Raw genomic sequence first — 6,000 nt, 5'->3', positions numbered from 1 at the left:
AGAAATTGGTCTTGTTGCCAATAGTGTTGAGCATTCCGATAGTTTCCAAAGTCTGATTAGTTCGCTCGTTCTGGCCATTTGTCTGAGGATGAAATGCAGAAGAAAAAGACAAATCAATGCCCAGCCTAGCACAAAAGGCCCGCCAAAACCTAGAAACAAACTGGGAACCTCTGTCGGACACAATATTCTCCGGAATACCGTGCAAATGAACCACATTCTGAAAAAACAACGGAACCAAATCAGAAGAGGAAGGCAATTTAGGCAAAGGCACCAAATGAACCATCTTAGAAAACCGGTCACAAACCACCCAGATAACCGACATCCTCTGGGAAACCGGAAGATCTGAAATAAAATCCATAGAAATATGCGTCCAGGGCCTCTCAGGGACTGGCAAAGGCAAAAGCAACCCACTAGCATGGGAACAACAAGGCTTGGCCCGCGCACAAGTCCCACAGGACTGCACAAAAGAATGCACATCACGCGATAAAGAAGGCCACCAAAAGGACCTACCAACCAAATCTCTGGTACCAAAAATACCAGGATGGCCAGCCAACACAGAACAATGAACCTCAGAAATCACTCTACTAGTCCATCTATCAGGAACAAACAGTTTCCCCACTGGACAGCGGTCAGGTTTATCAGCCTGAAATTCGTGCAGAACTCGTCGCAAATCAGGGGAAATGGCAGAAAAGACCACCCCTTCCTTCAGAATGCTGACCGGCTCCAATACCTCAGGAGAATCAGGCAAAAAACTCCTAGAGAGGGCATCAGCCTTAACATTCTTAGAACCCGGAAGATACGAGACCACAAAATCAAAACGGGAGAAAAACAGGGACCATCGAGCCTGTCTAGGATTCAGCCGTTTGGCAGATTCGAGGTAAATGAGATTTTTATGATCGGTCAAGACCACAATACGGTGATTGGCTCCCTCAAGCCAATGTCGCCATTCCTCAAACGCCCACTTCATAGCCAACAAATCCCGATTGCCGACATCATAATTGCATTCAGCAGGCGAAAACTTACGGGAAAAGAAGGCACACGGTTTCATCAAGGAACCATCAGAATTCCTCTGAGACAAAACGGCCCTTGCCCCAATCTCAGAAGCGTCTACCTCAACCTGAAATGGAAGAGAAACATCTGGCTGACGCAACACCGGGGCGGAAGTAAATCAGTGTTTAAGCTCCTGAAAGGCAGAGACAGCCACAGGGGACCAATTCGTTACATCAGCGCTTTTCTTCGTCAAATCGGTCAGGGGTTTAACCACACTGGAGAAGTTAGCAATGAAACGGCGATAAAAATTAGCAAAGCCCAAAAATTTCTGAAGGCTCTTCACTAGTGTTGAGCATTCCGATACCGCAAGTATCGGGTATCGGCCGATATTCGCTGTATCGGAATTCCGATACCGAGATCCGATACTTTTGTGGTATCGTGTTGTGAACTCTATTTTTGGGCTCCCTCTAGTGGTCACAAGCGGTACTGTGTAGTGTTGTCTTTCTGCAGGTTGGCAGCATCAGCTGGTTCGTTATCCTTGGCTGGTTTCCTATTTAGCTCACCTGGATACTCAGTTCCTTGCCTGCTATCAATGTATTCAGTGCTCTTCAGATTCCTTGTGACTACCTTGCTCCCAGTCTCTCCAAGACAAGCTAAGTTTTTGTTTGTTCATGTTTTGATTATCAGCATTCATCATGTTTCTTGTCCAGCTTGCTAAAATGTGATTTCCTCGCTTGCTGGTTGCTCTAGGGGACTGAGTTTCTCCCCCCACACCGTTAGTTGGTGCGGGGGTTCTGGAAATCTCAGTGTGGATATTTTGTAAGGGTTTTTTACTGACCGCACAGACCCCTTTTCTATTTTCTGCTATCTAGTATTAGTGGGCCTCATTTGCTGAATCTGCTTTCACCCCTGTGTATGTGCCTTCCTCTTACCTCACCGTTATTATTTGTTGGGGGCTTCTATATCTTTGGGGATTATTTCTCTGGAGGCAAGTGAGGTCTTTCTCTCTCTCTAGGGGTAGTTAGTTCCTCAGGCTGGCTCGTGATGTCTAGGATTTTAGACACGTTCACCGGCTACTTCTAGTGTGTTTGGATAGGTTCAGATTTGCGGTCAGTCCAGTTTGCCACCTCCCTAGAGCTTGTCCTATGTTTGTTACTTAGCTGGAGTAATTTGTGATCCTCAACCACTAAGGATCATAACAGTATCGGGAATCGGAATCGGAAGTTCCCAGTGTATGGTTCCCAGGGCCTGAAGGAGAGAAAACTCTCCTTCAGGCCCTGGGATCCATATCCATGTAAAAAATAAAGAATTAAAATGAAAAATAGGGATATACTCACCCTCAGACGCGCCCTTGTAGTAACCGGCAGCCTTCTTTGCTTAAAATGAGCGCGTTCAGCACCTTCCATGACGTCACGGCTTCTGATTGGTCGCGTGCCGCTCATGTGACCGCCACGCGACCAATCACAAGCCGCGACGTCATCCCTCAGGTCCTAAATTCCCTTCTAGGAATTTCACAGCGGTATGGTCCAGGCTGCGTCGGAGAGGTGAGTATATTAATATTTTTTATTTTAATTCTTTATTTTACACATTAATATGGATCCCAGGGCCTGAAGGAGAGTTTCCTCTCCTTCAGACCCTGGGAACCATCAGGGATACCTTCCGATACTTGAGTCCCATTCACTTGTATTGGTATCGGGTATCGGTATCGGATCAGATCCGATACTTTGCCGGTATCGGCCGATACTTTCCGATACCGATACTTTCAAGTATCGGACGGTATCGCTCAACACTACTCTTCACAGATGTGGGCTGAATCCAATCATGAATGGCCTGAACCTTAACCGGATCCATCTCTATAGATGAGGGAGAAAAAATGAAACCCAAAAAAGAAACCTTCTGCACTCCAAAGAGACACTTAGACCCCTTCACAAACAAAGCATTATCACGAAGGATCTGAAATATCATCCTGACCTGTTTCACATGAGACTCCCAATCATCGGAAAAATTAAGATGTCATCCAAATATACAATCATGAATTTATCAAGATAATTCCAGAAGATATCATGCATGAAGGACTGAAAAACAGATGAAGCATTAGAGAGCCCGAATGGCATCGCAAGGTATTCAAAATGGCCCTCGGGCGTATTAAACGCAGTTTTCCATTCGTCACCCTGCTTAATACGAACAAGATTATATGCCCCCCGAAGGTCAATTTTAGTAAACCAACTAGCCCCCTTAATCCTGGCAAACAAACTGGAAAGCAAAGGTAAAGGGTATTGAAACTTGACCGTGATCTTATTCAAGCGGCCATAATCAATACAGGGTCTCAAGGAGCCATCCTTCTTAGCAACAAAGAAAAATCCCGCTCCCAACGGTGAAGAAGATGGCCGAATATGCCCTTTCTCCAAAGACTCCTTAACATAACTCCGCATGGTATGTTCCGGCACAGACAGGTTGAAAAGTCGGCCCTTAGGAAACTTACAGCCTGGAATCAAGTCAATAGCACAATCACAGTCCCTATGCGGTGGAAGGGAACTGGACTTGGGCTCATCGAATACATCCTGAAAATCAGACAAAAACTCTGGAACTTCAGAAGAGGAGGAAGAGGAGATTGACATCACAGGAACGTCATTATGAACCCCCTGACATCCCCAACTAGTCACAGACATAGACTTCCAATCCAACACAGGATTATGTAGCTGCAACCATGGAAAACCCAGCACAATAGCATCGTGCAAATTATGCAACACCAGAAAACGACAATCTTCCTGATGGGCTGGCGCCATGCACATGGTCACCTGTGTCCAAAACTGGGGTTTATTTTTAGCCAAAGGTGTAGCATCAATGCCCCTTAAAGGAATAGGGTTCTGCAAAGGGGAAACCACAACGCCTGGCAAATTCAAAGTCCATTAAGTCCACAAACGCCATGACAGAAAATGACGACAATCAGCAGATCAAGGTCACAGATAACAGACATTTAGGTTGTACAGTTCCGATGGTAACTGAACTAGCGATTCTCTTTGCACGCTTTGGGCAGACTGAAATGACATGAGAAGCATCGCCACAATAAAAACACAACCTATTCTGATGTCTGAATCCTTGTTGTTCCGTTCTAGACAGAATCCTATCACACTGCATAGGCTCAGGCATCTGCTCTGAGGACAACGCCACAGCGCGCACAGTTCTGCGCTCTCGCAAGCGCCGATCAATCTGAATGGCCAGAGACATAGAATCACTCAGACCAACAGGCGTGGGAAACCCCACCATAACATCTTTAACAGATTCAGAAAGACCCTTTCTGAAAATTGCCGCCAAAGCATCCTCATTCCATTTAGTCAGCACAGACCATTTTCTAAATTTCTGACAATACAATTCTACCGCTTCTTGACCCTGAGACAGGGCCAACAAGGTCTTCTCCGCTTGATCCACAGAATTTGGTTCACCATAAAATAATCCTAGAGCCTGAAAAAGGCATCTACATTATTCAAGGTCGGATTCCCTGATTCCAGGGAAAATGCCCAATCCTGAGGGTCGCCACGCAGCAGGGAGATGACAATTTTAACCTGCTGAATGGGATCACCAGAGGAACGAGGCTTCAGAGCAAAAAACAGTTTACAATTGTTTTTAAAACTCAAAAATTTGGACCTGTCCCCAAAAAACAAATCAGGAGTAGGAATCTTAGGCTCTAACAGCGGAGTCTGTACAATATAATCAGAGATACCCTGTACCCTAGCAGCAAGCTGGTCTATACGAGAAACTAATCCCTGAACATCCATGCTAGCACAAGACTCCTCAGTCACCCAGAGGAAAAGAGGGAAGAAAAGACAAAGCAGGCTACAGAAAAAATGGCTTTCTTCCCTTCTTCTGAGATGCTTTTAACTCATTGTTGGCCAGTTGTACTGTTATGATCCGGTGACCTTGGCGCCGCATGAGAGACTTTCTCAGGAGTAGGTGGTACCTGTACTGACCGCAAACCCTAAACTAACACCGCAACTAGAAGTAGCCTTGGGATGTACCTAACACGTCCTAGACACCTCGGCACAGCCGGAGGACTAAATACCCCTATAGATGGAAATGGGAATTCTATCTTGCCTCAGAGCAGAACCCCAGAGGATAGGCAGCCCCCCACAAATATTGACTGTGAGTATAAGAGGAAAAACACACACAGGCAGAAAAACAGGATTTAGCAAAAGAGGCACTTCTAGCTAAACAGAAAAGGATAGGACAGAATTCTAAGTGGTCAGTATTAAAATCCTAAAAGTATCCACAGCAGATAATACAAATATACTACATCTAACTAAAGACATAGAAAGTATATCTGCATCTCCTGAGAATCCAGCATGACTGAAAAATCCAAACAAAGTCTAAGCTGGACAAAAACACAATGAATAGCACTGAATTGCAAAGCACACTGCATGTGTGCACAGAGACAAAAAAAACAGACACTTATCTTAGCTGAATTGGCAGCAGGGCATGAGGAGCCAGAGAGAGATGCAATCCCTCCAAGTACAATGGACAACTGGCATTGACTCCTGGATCCTGCACACCTAAATACCTAATAGAGCTGCAATCAGCAGAAACACCTGCCCTGGATTACAACCCCAAGACAACTGCACTACCACCAACAACCACCGGAGGGAGCCCAAGAGCAGAATTCACAACAGTTTTGTCTATGAAATGATCACAGTGTAAATGTGCTCTTATACTTTGCATTCATACCGACTTATAGTGCAGCTCATTTTTTGCAATCTAGTGATGTAATCGTGTCTGCTACAGTGAGACTCAGATACACAGGTTGAATGGTGAAACAGAGAACTGATGCCTCCCTTTTCCACCTATTCCCATTAAAGACATAGGGCAGCGGGATCCTGGTTCCATTCAGCACTGAGTCTTCCAATTCACGGGCGGTATGCTTCTGTTTGCATGATGCACATGTACACTGACTGTGGACAGACATCTGCCGTATGCCCATTGCTTCCCGTGACCGAAAGCTACAGATGGTCCGGGCCG

This window comes from Ranitomeya variabilis, chromosome 2, assembly GCF_051348905.1.
Source record: "Ranitomeya variabilis isolate aRanVar5 chromosome 2, aRanVar5.hap1, whole genome shotgun sequence".
In the NCBI taxonomy this organism is placed as follows: domain Eukaryota; kingdom Metazoa; phylum Chordata; class Amphibia; order Anura; family Dendrobatidae; genus Ranitomeya; species Ranitomeya variabilis.
The sequence above is the reverse complement of the archived record's forward strand: the minus strand, read 5'-3'. Positions refer to the sequence as shown.